The sequence below is a fragment of the Marmota marmota genome, unplaced genomic scaffold, assembly GCF_001458135.2.
Source record: "Marmota marmota marmota unplaced genomic scaffold, marMar, whole genome shotgun sequence".
Lineage (NCBI taxonomy): Eukaryota > Metazoa > Chordata > Mammalia > Rodentia > Sciuridae > Marmota > Marmota marmota.
In genome coordinates this window covers 8,268,193-8,286,032 of record NW_026000075.1, presented here as the reverse complement: position 1 = coordinate 8,286,032, position 17,840 = coordinate 8,268,193, and the positions used below count along the sequence as shown (strand labels likewise).

At 31.9% G+C, this 17,840-nt stretch overlaps 1 protein-coding gene across 1 annotated transcript in view; it reads left to right on the top strand.

Annotated features, from left to right (window-relative positions):
- The first annotated feature begins 978 nt into the window (after positions 1-978).
- The window catches only part of Naaladl2 (N-acetylated alpha-linked acidic dipeptidase like 2), a 1,175,859-nt gene continuing 1,158,997 nt past the window's right edge, over positions 979-17,840 (top strand). Inside the window, exon 1 of the mRNA XM_048814261.1 lies at positions 979-1,391. The gene's annotated coding sequence lies outside the window, so the exon portion shown is untranslated. The remainder of the gene's footprint in view (positions 1,392-17,840) is intronic.

The following is a 17,840-nucleotide window of genomic DNA, read 5'->3' as shown; positions in this document are numbered from 1 at the left end:
ATCTCTGCTCAGTATGCTTTTGTCCTAAGAAAGCATTCCACTTGCTGGAAACAGTAATAATGTTGGAACATTGAGAGAAAAGATAAAAGAATAATGGAAAATATCATATAAATGATAAGGACCTTTAAAGTTAAGCTTTATAGAAAAACTTGGAGTCAAGTTGAAGGGTAATTAGATAAACTGATAAGATTTTGCCTACATTCTTTATTTTAAGAAATAACTATCAATTAGGAGGGGGGGCTTTAGTTTGAGTGAAAACTATCTTAAGTTCTTTTTTGTGAGTCCTAAATAATAAATTGAATGCTATACTCTAATTATAATCCTTTTACTATTTTTGAGTTATGATATTTCTTGGTGTTAACATTTTTTTTAATATATAGGCCTTATTGTCTTTAGTTTGGAGCCGATTGCATAAACTAATGTTGAAGCCCCTTTGAAGTGCTTTATATTTGTAGGAACAATGCATATAAAACTGTAGTATTCTAACCTTATATTCTAATCTTATTTCAACTATGATAATTTTTTGGCCTAAAACATAATTCTTTTTATTGTACAAAACCATTATCCATGAGTTAAGCTCTGAAATGATCTATATAATTAGTTGTTATATTAACTTTTGGTATAATTTTATTGTAATTTTTATACATATGGTAATTTCTGGCATACTGTAACTTTTCAGGGAAGGTGGGGCAAGGGTCCTATCATTAAGCCATTTACCTGAACTTAAGTAAGGTAGAAAGTTATTTCTCTTTCACGTAACAGTGGCAGGATAGTCCAGAAGTGGTTCCTAAGCTTCAGTTATTTTAAGTGAATAAAAATTTTGGCAGAATTTGTGTAATGTAACAGCTAGTTATTCCAGGAGTATAATACATTAAAGTTAATTAAAATAAAGAAAATGTTTGAGTTCGACAGAATGTGGTGAATATTTAATTTATATGATTATTTTTCTTTGGATTAAATATTTGTCATTTTTGGATAGACAATAGCTCCTTAAAATATTTTATTATTCCCTCTTCAAGTGAAATGTTAAATGAAATATAATATGAAAGTGTTAGATAGACCATATTTTTCTTCCTCAAACAATCAGAATGAATTTATTCGTAATATCAGGAAAGAGGTTGGTGGCCATGTTAAAGTATTTTACTATTGTTATTTTGGAGATGATTTTTGTATAATGGCCTAAGCAACTTAGGTGTTTTACTTCAGGAACAATGCTTTAATGACTTCAAGATACTGGGAATTTTAAAGTATTTGTAAAGTGAGTGTCCATTATATTGATTTTCTTTTTAATTTTGAAATTTATTTTTATGCACAACAAAAACAGGTGCCTGAAGAAGGTCTTGGAATATATCCCTTGTAGGAAAGGGGGACTACTGTATATGTATGATTAGGTGGGTATATTTTAAATATAATTATTCAAATAATTAATGTTGGAAAAAAGTAATTTTGACACAGTTGAACTTTAAATCTTTTATATGTACATGTTGGCACAATTAATGAAATTTATTAGTGATCTTCTCCCACACAGGGATTGAATTGTATTCACCTTTGTGTTCCTGAGTCCAGCAACATGTCTAGTACAGAATACATATTCAGTGTTTACTGAATGAGTTTGACATCTTTTCTTATAAAGTTATATGTCACTGTTTAATTCAAGCTAATATTCCAAATTTCTTATGTAAACCACTGAAAAGTTAAATGAATTTAGATGTTTTCCATATATAGTGGTTAATCATATTTAATTTTAATGCTTTTCTCCTGTGAGAAGTAATCTTTTAAGTAAAAAACAGGATGTCTGAACTACAGTATATTTTTTCTTCTAATGCTTTAGCAATGCAATTTCAATTTTTAGGCATAGGAAATATTGTTTCTTATATCAACTTTCTATTTTAGTCATTTCTCTAATATTTTCTGTTTATTAATTTGTGCTTATCTTTATTTTTTACAGTTTTATACCTTTTTGCCTAAAAATGCATTCTTCAAGTTCTTTCTTTCTTTCTTTCTTTTTTGAGAATTATAATTACACATAGTATTTGGGTTCATTTTGACAAAATGATACCTGCAAGATTTTATCTTAATACCATGATCGCCAGTCTTCAGTGTGCATATAGCTATGTGTTTGTGTGTCTATGTTTGTGTTTACAGAGATAAAGTTGCTATATCAAAGAGTCAACTATAAAGGCTGTCTTGTATATATGATACAAGACACAGTTAAATATGATAGAAGTTTCTCATTCTCACAACATTTCTAGTAGTCCAGTCTGCCAAAGTTTTTATCTTCACAAGGTTATCAATCTCAAGTCTTTACTGCTCTGCAGTCTCCTAGGTTGAGGTCCTTGTCTGCAAGGTTAAATTTGTGTGACTGCTGGATTTGCATTCTAGTTTGAGAAAATAAATAAAGTGCAAAAGTAAAGGTAAGCAACTTTCCTTTATGCCTATCATCAAAAATTTCACATTCCATTGGTTAGAACTTTCTCACTTGGCAATAATAGCTGTATGAGAAGTCTGGAAATACAATCTCTATATGAGTGACCACTTATTTAGTAAAATGGTTATTACAAAAGAAAGGAAAATGAATTTTAGGTGACCACTATTGGATGCCACAATGCTTTCAAGTTATATCAAGCTGTTTCTTATTTTTGTCTCCTTTGTACTATGAGGTAATTAAGGAAGGGATCAAGGGAAGAATGCAATATTCCTGTTTTTTTTTTTTTTTGGAATGTGCCTGCTGTGACCTAGCACAGTGATGTGTCAACCCTAATTAGTAGGACTCCCAATGAGAAAATTAAATCTTAGGAAATGGTAGTTGTGTTTAAGGCCCAGGTAACTCTTCCTCATGTAAAGACTTTCCTTTCATTATCAACCTTAACAGAATTTGGTCTTGAGTTTTATTAAGGAAGATGGGATTTTATACACAGGGCATCTATGTTTCCTTCTTTAATTTTTCTGTGCTGGGAATCGAAGGCAGGAACTTTTCACCATGCTAAGCATTGAGCTATACCCCCAGCCTGGAACTCATCTTTAAATCCTTTCATTTCCTTGTTTCTCTCTTGAAACTTGAGGCTTTTCAGATTAAAATAATGCTGAATTCTGCATTGTTGAAACTGAAGATATTCAAATATTCTGGTGGATATATAATGAACTAGTACTTTGTCGTTCTATTCGTTAATATTTGTGAAAATTACCAACACATGTATCGTTTAATACAGCATTTCTATTTCTACAGGTATTCTCATATATGAAGCATGAAGTATTTATATGATTATTTTTGCAAAATTGATGGTAATAGGAAAAGTTAGAAACAACCTAAACCATTGATTAGGGAATAGTTAAATAAGTAGTGGTGCTTCTATAAAATGGAATGCTGTATAGCAGTATCAAATGGTGATGAAACAGTTTAAATACTGAAATGTATTAAGATTTATTATGTGAAGAAAAAATAAAAAAAGTTGTGGAACAATATGTTATAATATGCTCTTTGTGTAAAAAGAAGGTAATAAAATAATATATGCTCATATACACTTGTGTGTTTATATATACATATATATAAATCCATATATATCTTTATCAAGTATCTATAATATAATTCCAAATAATTATAGTAGAACCAAAATATTTTTATTTAGGAATTATGTTCTAAATTTCCTTTTAGGAATCCTAATTTTATACTTATGAAATTATGTATATTTTATTATAGTAAGGAGATTTTTAATAAAACAAAATAATAATGTGTTTATTTTAGAAAAATATAGTACTAGGTGTTTAATTCAACAGTCTATTATATAATTCTCTTTCATCGTATCCTTGCTATTTGGTTATTCCTGTGTCTGAAAACTGTTACTGATGAAGACTTCATTATCTTCCTGAGATAACCTGTCTGTTTAGTTACCTATAGCAAGAAAACCCAAGGAAAATGTCTAGGATGGGATAGAGGGCTACAAACTGGATATTATGAGCTTAGAGATACACAGAATTCAAAATGCTTCCTTGAAATAAGAGGTCAAATTGTCTTAAGGAATGTTGGTATAAAGAGGGTCCATTGTTCCAACTTGTGGCATTGCATTCCATTGCTAAGTAGTATTAGAGTTCATCTTTATATAAGGGTAAAATCTACCCAGACTTACCCCTTTCATGACTTTTCTGCATGCATCGGTTCTTAACTCTGTTTTATGACTATTATTTAAATAAAGGCTTTTTTATTTCTTTGAAAAGACATCGGGCTAAAGGTTCTTTGTTTCTTTTACTGTTTTTCATATGATATAATTTCCATATTGTGTTTCTTCTGGCTGTTTTCCATTAGAAATGTGCTGTGCACTGCCCGGGACGCTGGGTTCGATTTTTAGCACCACATTAAAAAAATAAAATAAAGATGTTGTGTCCACTGAAAACTGAAAAATAAATATTAAAAAAAAATTTTCTCTCTCTCAAAAAAAAAAAAAAAAAAAAAAAAAAAGAAATGTGCTATGCACATGTACAGTCTCTAGACAGGATCTAAGTATACAAAAGGTAGGGGAGTTCTCACAGGCCTTGTTTTAGGTAGTGCCTCCATGTGTGTTTGCACATTTTAATTCTGACTAGGATTAAGTTAGTTCTTTTGGCATCTAAGAAACATTGTTATCTCATTTTGAATTGAGTTCCATTAGATGGACCTATATGTTTTCCACATGAACTGTTAGTAATTTTTCACATGAACTGTTGTTATCATCTCAAATTATCATCTCTGAAAAAGTTTCTAAATTTTTTGCATAAAATATTCTTTTATTTTTCATTTGTTCAAAATTTTAGAAAATAAAGGAAATTTCAGATAGTACTCAAATACAGGCTTTATTAATACTTTGTTTTACCTCCTTGCAGACATTCTTTAGATCATTGTTTTCAGACTTCAGGATGCTACCTTTTGTTAGTTTGCAAAGTCAATTTAATGACTAGCATTTTTTAAAAAGAAATGGAATGATATAAAATGGAAAATATTGTATAGCATTGCATGAAGAAAAGATAAGTATTTTATGAAAATATTTTAATTAAGTACTTTTATATATGCATAGAATCGACCCATATGTATAGAGTGCATCTATATGTAAAATGTATGTATTAAAGTGATCACAGTGAAAAGAATATTGTTTTCATATTTTTGTTTTCTTTCTGTATCTTCCCTCTTTACTATCTCCTTTTCTTTCTTTCTTTGCCTCCCTTCTTCTCTCCCTCCCTCATCCCTTCCTTTCTCTTTTACAAAAGTGAAATCCTATTTTGCATGTTTTTCATAATAATACTCATTTAGCTGTGTTGTGAATATCTTTCTATGGCAGGTTTTTGTCACCAGCGGCATTTTAAATTAAGAAGATTGTCACTTATAGTTGCTCTATCATTAACTGATTCTGTCATTGGTTTAAATGCTTCCATTTTATTAGACATTTTGGTTTTAGTTTGGGCTATTACAAATAAATCAGCTGAATACTTTCAAACATCCTTAGTTATTTTTTCTCATGGATCATTTCTGAAAATTGGATTGGTGAATCAGAGGATCAACATATTTTAAAATCTTGCCATAAAAAGTTCCCAGGTTCCTTCAAGAGTTGCTTCTTCTGCATTGTCTACCGATTTGATATTTTAAATATGACATGCTAATTGTTTTTCACTTATATTTTCAAAACTGATTTTTGTAACAATGTTAAAACCTTACATTCATTTCTTTTATGTTTCAACATAAATATAAGCTTTTCCTTAAAACCCTGGAGTACTTTTACATTACTCTGTTTTCTAAAAAAAAATAAGATAGAGCTCTAAATTTATGCTGTTTGTAGAGTTATTATTTATAAACCTATTACATCTTGTTGTTCCCTAATAACAGTGTTATAAACATTTTGTGTTCAAATCTTGAGACATGATACTTGAAACATTGCTCCCCATTGGTAATGATCTACTAATCAGTTAAAGATTTGGGCATATATGTTTAGCCAATTTTGAAATAGCCTGATTGAAAGGTTGTACAATTCGTCATTTTCTTTTTCACAAGAATTTATGAGGCTATCTATTTTTTCCAAGTATTTTTTATGAGGCATTATGCATAGTGGTTATAAAAATAAGACCTCTGTATGTAGAGAGTTCTCAATTTCATTTTCTGTTCCATGATTGATTAGATTCAAAATCTTGGACAGATTTCATCAGTCTTCTTATCCCTCATTTTAAAATGGCAATAATACTATCTTTTCTCACAGTATTAGTGTGAAAATTAAATGAGATAATATTTGGCATAAAGTAAGAGCTTAGTAAGTACTAGCTATTACTGTTAATAACTTCGATGTGTCCATAGTTTGTAGGTTTGTAATTCTAGTAATAAAGAAGAAAATTAAAACCTGTCATGACTTCATAATGAACTCATGATAGCTCTCTGTGAACAGTGCTTCCTTTTATAAGAGCTCACAAATCATCCATTAATTTTTTTGGGGGGGGTACTGGGGATTGAACACAGGCCCTCTAGCATGCTAGGTAAATGCTGTACCACTAAGCTGCACCCTCAGCCCTTATAGAATTGTTTTTAAAAGAATGTTTTCTAAAGGTTTTCCAGGGCTTACATAAGTCTCCATTCTCTATAGTTTCTATCCTATAATCTTTTTGAAAATCAGGATTTATTTTCCAGTCTCAACCCTCTGGCACTGTCAGTGATCATATCTGTACTTCATGAGAAAATTCTGGGTTAGAATTTGTCTGAGACTGAAGAGTTAGAATCATTCATGTAAGACAGCTAGGCATTCTTATTGTCTCTATCCATCTTAGGCTTCAGTAAACTTTTAACCATGTTTATTATAACTTTTCCAGTTTAAAGATGGTAGAATTAAATAGAAATCGAATAGTTTCACATTCTCTATCATTTATTTCTATTCATTTGGCAAGTATTTATTGAACAGCTAAGTCTACAGCACTCCTTTGGGTGCTTGGCAGAAATAAAGCTTGTCCTCAGAGACAACCAGAGTGTGTGTGAGTAAAGATATGTGTATAATGTGTAGGAGGAATTGGTAAGTGTTGGCAAATGAGGGAAGGATACAAAGTTTTACTTACAATATTTTTCTTTTAAAATTTTAACATCACTTTGTTTCTTTGCTTTAATATATTATTTCATTAAACCTGAGGATAAAATCATTGTTCTGAGACATGTTCATTGATATTTACTCTTAATAGTACTTGTATTGTCTTTGGTTGCTGTTATTACATATATTCTTTCTCATCTGGGATTTTAATTTTTCCCTGAAGTTTGAGATTTAAATCATGATGTTCACATTTTGCTAACCATGATATTCTCAGTGTATACCACTAGGTTAAGTTGCATCTTACAGTGGAATGAATCCCAGTGTTGCTCATAACCTGAAGTTGCTGTTTATAAAGCCATCTACACAACCAGCTATTCCTTTTCCTTTTCCATATTTCTATGTGTTTCCTCCAATATCACTACCTTCCATGCATAGGAGAGGTGAAAGTATCACATAGGTTTCAATTTCTGGTACTTGTCTGTCTAGGACTTCATAGGTTTTTTAATGACAGAATTGTGTTGATGGGGTACAGTGGAAAGGCATACATTTTGGAATAAGAAACTTCTGTTTAAGCCCTGATAAACTTTTCTAGTTAGCTGTGTGATTTTTTTCCTGTGTTTCATGGTTGAGGATTGCTAAATTTTGTAAGCTATTCTAACAGTTTTAGATGATCTGCTCCAAGAAAATATCACTTTGTGCTGCAGTAAGTTAACTCTATAGAGGATTATTCTTTTCCATACTCACTTTTTAGAGTGTCCAGAGTCACTATCCCATATGTCTTTTTCCTCTGGTTAATAATAGGAATCACCTAACCTTCTTAAACCTTTTTTTCTTCCCCCTTGAACTCTCATTTTTTTATGTCAATGGAATTTGGTTTCAAAGTTGAAAGACTTGGATCCTTTCCCTTTCATGATTACTCTGTTTACTTGCCAACTGGTTTTTCTTATTGAAAAGACATTGTGCCTAGGCATATTTAACAGCCTTATAAATTATGTTCATAATTAAGAGTTTACCTTACTTAATGAGAATGATATAAAAGTTGGCAAAGCTTTTTCCCCTTTTTATTCCAAAGGGGGAGAAAGAGGAGTGCTATAGTTATAATATTAACCTTGTATTAAAAAAGATAAAGTGTGTCAGTTTTTAAATAATTCACTATTTATTTAGATGTTATTTAAAATGAAGAGTGTCTTGATAAATTCAATTTTGTGACTAATAATAACATTTCATCTTTTCACAATTTAGTGGAAATTATATAATATTCTCTACAGTGTCTAACTGGTTTAACATTTCTGGTGAAAATTTCCAGAAAAATTAATAAAATTTGTTAATTTTATTAACAAAGTTGTAATTAAGGTTCCTTTTAAACACTGAATATAGTCATGAGTTTTTAGAGTTTGAAATTTATTGTCACAAATTTCCTTTTTTAAATAAATGAAACATTCTCAAGTCATATTAGAAATAAAACTATTTGACTCAAGGATTAGTTTGCAGTAATGAGAAATGAGAATTGGAATATATTTTGCCAGGGTGATTTTTAAAAAATATTTATTTTTTAGTTGCATTTGGATACAATATCTTTAATTATTTAATTTATTTTTATATGGTGCTGAGGATCGAACTCAGGGCCTTCCTGTGCTAGGCAAGTGCTCTACTGCTGAGCCACAAGGGTGATTTTTGTCATTATTAAAAGTGTGAACCAACCTTAACCTAACCTATAAAGGAAGTTACTTGAAAATAATATCTACAGAGTAATTGGTATGAGTAGAAAGTTGATAAAATCTATACTTCTATAGTTCTGTGTTTCTTGTAAACTTCTGCTGCTGTCCAAATTACATTGTTATATTGTATGAATGCATGAATATGTGACAACAAATCCCACCATCATGTATAACTATAATGCACCAATAAAAAATGTGGAAAAGTTCTTCTGACATTTCTTCTGTTATTTCTTTCATTACTTTCCACTTTCCTGCGTTCAAAACATAGCTCTTTTCAAGGGATTCTCAGTCTTGCCATAGTTCTGTGTATTTCAGCAAATGCTTCTTGAGGCTTTTTGCCATGCACTGTGCCAAGAATATAGTGCATGAAAATAAGTCAGACAGGGTGCTTTGCTTTCAGGGGTCTTCTAGTGTACTATGGGATAACTATGAATGCATTTCCAATATTATATTTAAGTCTCAAAGCAAATATAGCAATTGAGAATTTTGTTATTAGAAAATATTTAATAAGGGTATAACTGTTTATTCCATTGCATTAGTTGCAACACAGTGTTAACATAGGCAAAACTTCCTGTCTTGTCATTTTCAATCTGATACACACTGACCTTACAATAAGATTTGATTATATGTAAAAATATAATATATTATCAAGGAGACATCTCAGATTTGTGGAGAGAAATAATATTTAATAAATAGTGTTCAGAATTTTTCTTATGGCATAGGAACACACTTAGATTCTTAACTGATTGTGTGTGTGTATATATATATATATATATACACACACACACACACAATAAATTCTAACTTTATGGTAGTAAAATTTTAAAAGGCCATGTAAATTAGAAAGTAAAATTAGCAAATATCTGGAAAGAAAAAGAATTTCAGAATCTAAGAGGAAGGGGATAAATTATTAGGGAATATATGGACTAATTTGATGAAATAAAAGCATTTCTATTCAAAAGTCAAACAACTGTGTGGGAAACAAAGTGGAGAATACTGTTGCTGCAGTATGTATTATATACATTTCAGAAAAAAATTTAATTAGTGAATGAATAAAATATGTGATGACTATAAAAATAGTGACTCTAATATTTTATGTAATTAGGAAATTAGTTTCTTTTAGTTTCACAGAAATCCATTTATAGAAACTAACATTCGAACAGAAAATAGTAATTTGTTTATGAAAGGATTGAGAATATTTCTAATTTTATTGATATAAACATAGAGTATTAAAAATCATATACTCTGTGAACATGAATCAAATACTCATTCATTCTTCAGACATTATTTAAAGATTTAATATGTTCCAGGCAGCACAGTAATTGCTAAAATGATAATATTTATAATGCTTTTCCTCAAGGATTTCACACCTTGCAAGGGGGATAATTCTTTTTTTCCTTTTCTCTTTTTCTTTAAGGATAGTCCACCAATTCTTCCACCCATTTATCTATCCTCCATTCAATAAATTCCTAGAATGTATTGAACCTTTTGGTTGTTGTAGGGATATTAAGATAAAAAGTGATACTGTCCTTAAGTCAGCCACTCGACCAGCACGCTAGCTTCATAACAGAGGTTCGAAAGCATAAAAATTAACTAGTGAGTGTAAATTAAAGAGACATGACTCTCAGTTACCTTTTTTTGCCCAGCTCAGAGACTGTTCCTCCTAGCTCCTGCCTCCAGCCACCTAATGCCTAGCGAGGTTAACAGTGAGGCCAGGGAGAGAGAGGGAAACACGCCAGGAGTGAGCTTTATTGGGGAACAAAAAATTCAAGGGAAAATTCCATCCAATGAAAGTTGAGGGGGGGCAGCATTCCTAGGTCAGGGTCAGTGATTGGTCTTCAGGTCAGTGGTCAGGCACACCCCCACAAGGACAAGCCCTTGCACCTGGGGCAGGGTGGGGAAGGCTCTGACACAATGTGTCTAAGTGCCTCACACCCAGCCAGGGAGGTAACTCAAATCACATGCAAGAATGGCTTCCCACAATTAAGGAATTTAGTTAAGGAGATGGGCAGAGGAAATGGGTTAAGAGATACAAAGGGGTAGATGACATTCCATTAAGATTTTTGAGAGGAAAACAGACATTGTGTTGGAAGACCTTAAAAATGGGCACTAAAATATTAGTGTATTTTATTTATTTAAATTTTACCCTCTCAACACAATTAGAAATGTTGTTCTTTCCAAATGTAATATTTAATGAGTGGAGTGACAAAATTCATATGAGAACAACATCATTAATTGTGAAAGACCCTTACAAGTTTAGTAAAGTAAAATCAGATTTTGCTAAACATCTATTCTGTGGTTTTTTTTTTTTTTTTTTAGTGGTTTTCAAAGGCTAAAAATAGAGGAACAATCTTGTGTTTGTCATAAAGGGCAGAATTGTTCTTGATAGAATAAAGCATGTGCAGAGGAGTGGAACAAACTATCCATGAACTTTATAGATTTGTTATATTGTGATTCTCCTGTGTTGTACTATTATTTTCACTTGATACTTGCTTATTTTTCTTGTGAATATTTTTTGCACTTATTTTCAGTTTTCCCCTTTTCTTTAGTTTTCTGTCTTATTATTAATTTGATCTCTAATGTTTCATTATAAAGTTCTAAATTTTTCATAGTTTATTCAAATGGTTCATTCAGTTTTATACTTAAAAAATTTTTCCTATGGATGTAAATGCTCAGAAATGGCTACAATTCTGAAAATTTGCTGTGGTGCTACATAGTTTTGAAATAAATTACACATTTTTTTCATGTTATGGAAAAGCTAAGGCCAGTATTTAATAATAACAACTAGGTACTGAGAAACATATGCATTTTTTAAAAATCTGGGATTGAACTTAGGGTCACTCCACTGAACCACATCCCCAGTTCTATTTTATATTTTATTTTGAGACAGGGTCTCACTGAGCTTCTTAGCTCCTCACCATTGCTGAGACTGGCTTTGAACTAGCTTTGATCCTCCTGTCTTAGCCTCCAGAGCTGCTGAGATTACAGGTGTGTGCCACCATGACTGGAAAATAAGCATTCTTATAAACAATCATTATATGCTTCTTAATGTCAGTTATCTCTTATGTTTATTTTTTCCTCCTGATCACTGGATACATGATTATGTATCGACTAAAGTGATTTTGTCCATTTATATTCAACTGAACTTTGACTCAACAAACCTAAGTGTTTTAAGAAATACTGTGGAGGAGTGGTGGAAACTCTTAAATAACTGTTAACAGGAGGTGTAAAAGACTTAGACCATGTATCTTTTAAGATAAGTATGTAAACATTTCCTGTTGAAATTGACACCTAATGGCTTAAAGTCTAAGGTGGATGAAAATTAAAGGACAAAATAAACAGAAAAAACATCTGCACACATTAACATTGTTTCAAAATGTGTATAAAGTCTTAAATTTATAAAAGAGTTTTCCTTAGTGCTATTTTGTCTTGTAACTGGACTATGGGCCATTTCCTTGCTATAGAGCTGGAGTTAGACTCTTATGATTCCTAATGCTGTGCTCTTTCTATATGTTTTTCCAATTGTATTTTTAATGATATGGAAGGAATACAACAACATGGAATGATAGTACAGTGCAGGGTAGTAATTTAAAATAAAGTCCATACTTAACACAGGCATCCCAATGGAATGCTTGTATAGGAACTTTGAGTCACTTTCAACATTCACTTGCTATAGATGTACACTTAGAGACTGACATCCTAGAATCACAAAACATCATGTTGGGTGAAAGTAAGGGGCATTGATTTGCATTAAGTTGCTGCCTAAATTGGTTAATTGGCTTTCTACAGAACTCCCTTGTTTAATTTGTTTTTGAAATAATAACAATTTCAGCATTAAAAATCATGCTTTCAAACAGGAATTTGCATGCTGAAGCTTAGCTGTTCAGTTCTTGTTATCAGGAACCAATCTAAGCAAGAGCCCTAGGGCAAAAATTACCCACATATAGATTTCCTTTGGGGAAGGATTAAAACTAGAATGTCAGTGAGTTAAACAGTCTTAGCTTCTTGGTTTAAAAACATCATAAAAATAGGTGAATAATTGTCCTAAGTACTAACAAATATTTTTCTTTCACTGTTATCCATGAGAATTTCTAGGGGAACTCTTGAAGAACAACTGAGTTGGGGGAAAAAGGGATTTTATACATTAATAGAGAAAAATCAGTGTGGGCAGGAAGAGTATTATAGGGAATTGGGTCATTTCTAGATTTAACTGAAAAAAGGAAAATACCCATTTGCCTCAATTATTTTTTGCTTAAAGTAAAATGGGACTTTTTTCATTTTACAAGTAAGTGGTCTGTTTATGATGCAAAATTTAATTTATCCTTAATATATTTTACAAATATGGACTGGTTATGTTTCAGAAATATGACTGCTTTCAAAGGGGAAGTATTTGTCTTATACTTCAAGTTATATCTTCTGATATATTTTAGTTTAGAAAAATGTGTACTTATAGGCTTTATTGTAATTTATATTTAGCCTCTGGATAACAAGACTTCCCCCTAGTGACAGCATTTAACAATGATTCTGAGAGTCTAAGCATAAGAAAAACAATGGAATTTTATGTATTATGCAAATAGACAAATATATGGAGACCATTCTGTTATTTAAGTACACTGTGGTATATATAAAAAGAATAATGTGTATGATATAATTTATTCTAACTGATAAAATGAGTCAGTATTAAAAGTCAGATATAATTTTGGGATACCTTTTCCCCACAAATTATATAAAACTGCATTGCTCCTTGATGGCCTCATTATGATATAGTAACAAATGAATATTATACATCAATTGAAAGAGATTTTCAATAGTATTGATAGGTAGTTATAATAAGTTTTTGTATTTTTATGTACTTTTATATTTTTAATATATTTTTACCTTTTTATTTAAATGCCATATTTCTTTTGTGTTCTTTTAAAATATTGTTAAGAATACCTAAATTGCTTTCTAAAAAGTCCTAGAATCTTTTTATCATATTGATTTTCTTTTCTGGGAAGTTACTTTCATCTTTTGGATAATTGTTTTACATTGATTAATAGATTCCAGCTTTACTTTTGCCTTTCTTTAATATTTTGTTCATTTTCTAAGAATGTATATGAAAGTTTCATGCCATTGTACTTTCATTTGCACACTAGTATTTATTAAAAGAGAATTTTATTTTTGTATGACCTCTATATCAGTTTATTTGAAATACATGTGCAATGGCTGATTTTGTCCAAAGTCTTAAATTTGACAAACTTTATCTTGAATACTCAAATCATTTATGGGTCTCTTTCCTCAGCCTTCCAAGCTTTAGTGTCTATATATGCTCCCTATACTTTGGCTGACAAAATATTTGATGGAAGTATTTTTACCAAGAGAAACTAATGATATGTCATTTATTTCATAGTCATTTTTTTAATGTTCATGTATTTGGAGTGAAGGTAGTTTTGAGATGGAACAAAATTGAATAAGATTTAATTGAAATTTAATGTATTATTCATCCTAATTCCTGAATGAATAAATTGCAAACATTTTGGCAATAATAACATTTATTGAGTACTCAAATTGGGTCAAATAATATGTTCAGTATTGTCCTATTTGTAAATTAGAACAGATGTACTGGAAAAATGTTATGATCCCTGTTTTTCACATACTTAGACTTGGAGGGGTTAAGTAAATTTCCTGAAGACCTAATAATAACTGAGGTTGATAGACAGGATTTGACAAAGCAGTCTGACTCTATAACCTACACCTCTTACCCATAATGCAAAACAGCTTCAAAAAAAATTAAAGGTAGTGGGGCTGGGATTGTGGCTCAGCAGTAGAGTGCTCACCTAGCATGTGTGAGGCCCTGGGTTTGATCCTCAGCACCACATAAAAATAAATAAATAAAATAAAGATATTGTGTCCAACTACAACTAAAAAAAATTAAAGGTAGGTAGGAGGGTATGCATTGGGAGTGAGAATAGTTTATCTTACTGTTATTTTTTTTCAAATGCTTCATAATGTTTGCTAACTAATATATATTTTCTCTGTGCTTGTGAAAAGTACTTTAGTTCTAATAGCCAAATGTGAATAGCCAGTTGCATGATTTCTATCCAACTTCAAAGATAGGATGGTCAAGATTTTTTTTTTAATTAACTGCTTACTCTGTGTATACTTCTATATTATTTATTGTTGACGATATGGTTAAGTAGAAGAACCAGTTCCTTTGTTTCAAATAGTTTATAAGTTTATGAAATATGACATATTGTTAAATCATATTCTGAGAACTTTATAATGATAGAATTTTAAAAACTGAAATATTACTAGAGTGAATTAGATATATCTCTAGTACTCTGGGTTTACAAACAAATCCAATCACTTAAAAAGTTATTTTTTTTTAAATAGCAACTACTGTAAAACTGGTTAGTAAAGGACTGAGTCTAAGTAGGAATAAAAAGGCTGCTGCTTGCCTTTCCAGTTTGAGGGTTTATTGCTTCTTCTATTCTTCACTTAAAGAATAGCAAGGAAAGTATATGAGAGAGGATAAAGTCTAAGGTAAGGTAGAAATAACAAACACTAAATGGAGCCTTTGCTACAGAAAATACCTCTGAATATCTAAGCATATGAAGTGATATGGGACGGTTCCTCATGGGACTTGGTAAAAATCTGCTGTGGAACTGCCTTGATGTACATTTCTTGAAGCCATTCTATTGGGTATAGCCATGAATTGATGTACTGATAGATATTTAGCTATAGGTTCTAGCTCTTTTCTGCCCTTGGTGGGGTCCTACCTTGCCCATCTCCTTCAAAAGACTATGCTTTCTACCTTTTCTGTTTCCTGGTACTCCTGCCTTTATAGGTAGTTTTATTTAATACTATGTGTAACTTTGCTCTAGGCATATGTAAATCTCCAACAATATACTTACACTTAGAATAATTTTTATGTAAGTATCCACTGTGAAATTTGATAGTTTCTCATGTCTCTCTCTACTATCACCTTATATCTTCATTTATCATATGAATTCTTGGACTTCCTTAATAACTTTCAGTTAATAATTCAAGTTCATAATGAGTACATCCCTAATTTTTTATGGGGATGTTCTTGGAGAATAGGAATTCTCCTACAAATTTATTTATAGAACATGAAGTTTCATCAATAGTAGTATGAAGCCACTGTATACTCCTGAGTAGGGAAATTGAAATGGGAGAGGCTTTGTAGTAGTGAACTAGAGTGAAGAGATCCTAAATTAATTTGGAGGTTGATTCAGATGTAGTTCTAAAATTTCAAGCAACATAAATAAATTCTTACTGGCATAAGTGGAAGAATACTTAAATAATGTTAGATAGGTCAAAAAATTCCCAGGAGGTTCAGAAAATAGATTCAGGTATGTATAGCCAAATTAATCTACTTAAATATATTGTTGAGTCTACCAATGCCATTGATATCTATGTTGGGGGTCCCCTCACTTTAGTCCCAGTTTTGACATTTTGCTCAGAGGAATAACTGGACTTAACATATAGTTGTATTTGTGAATATGATTTATTACAGTCAAAGAATACAAAAAAATGAGCAAGTTGGGTGTGCTGAGGCATACCTCTAATTGTGACTCAGGTGGCTGAAGTAGGAGGATCACAAGTTCTAGACCAGCTTTAGCAACTTAGTTAAGTCCTGTCTCAAAATAAAAAATAAAAAATAAAAAGGGCTGCAGATGTAGCTCAGTGGTAAACTGTCTCTGGGTTCAATCCTTAGTACAATCCCCCCAAAAAAAAATCAGCAAAAGGAAGAGGTACATAGGAAAATATTTGGAGGAAGCCAGGTGCAAGTTTCTAAAAGCCTTCTACTAGTGAAGTCACACAGGGTGACTTTATTTCCTCTAGTAAGAAATTTTGACTACATGTGAACTGCTGCTTACTAGGGAAGCTCATTAGAGACTGTAGCCTGGGCTTTTATTGGGAGCTATTCTTGTAAGCATCTTCTGTATGGCACATGGCTAAATTCCAGACCCCAGGAGGAAAGCAGGTTCATAGCATAAACCATATTGTGTGCACAGTTTAGGCAGAGTGATTTAGGGAATGGAGGAACCTTTCTGAGAACAAAGTTCTTAGATACCAGCCATAGACTAACCTCTACAGACTTTTAGAATGGCAGTCTTAAGCCCTGATCTGTTGACTGTTTTCTGTTCAGTGTGTAGTACAATTCTTACTTAGTGGACATAGTCAACACTGATGCTGCCACTAGAGTTTTCCTGTGTGGTTCCCCTAAATCTGGGAAAATGTGTTTCCTAAAAGAATTTTACCCTTGTAAGCTCATGTGCCGTATCCTTGATGTAGAAAGGCTCAGAAAATATCTGACATCTTGTCTTTCTGTGTAGAAGGTGAACTCAGCTCCTACCAAGATTGATGAGAAGAAGAAATTTCCTAATCAGAGGAAATGGGTTCAGAACAATGAATGCCCACTGGAGGCTCTTGCTACTGCAATTTTGGAAAGAAAGAAAGTACTGATTCATTTTCTTTTTATTACTGAAACTAAAGAACAAGCATAGAATAAACATGCTCCTAATTGAGGAATCAGGGCAAATCTGATTTATAGATTTTATTTTCTTTTGCCAGTATTTAAAACAAAAATAAAATGGTATTGAAAGTCTTGAACCAGTACATATGCTCATCAGTTGACAGCTTTATCCTCCCGACTGCCTTGTTCCTTTGTCAAGAGCCTCACATATATTACATCTCCATCTGACTCTGGATATATTTGAATTGATTATCTCTGGACTAAACTGAGCATTTCAATCTTTATACTTTGAGATGTGCAACATATAACATTCACATATGGAACACATGTCCACTATTACATTCAGATTAGTGGCTATAGTGGTATATGACAGGCTGTGGGCTAAGTTAGTCTAATACTATCTCATTCTTTCTCACTTAAGAAATCATGTCGGGTCCGGGTCCTGCTGAGGGCCGGTCAGGACTCACCCGTTGCTTTGGTTGCCCGGCAAGGGGAACGAAATGCTGCCATTCGCATAGGATACCAACATGGCAGAGATCTGATGTCATCAGAAAGCGGCGGAGGAGAGAACTTCATCAATACCAGCGGCGACATAAACAGTTGGTCTCCTGGTAGGGG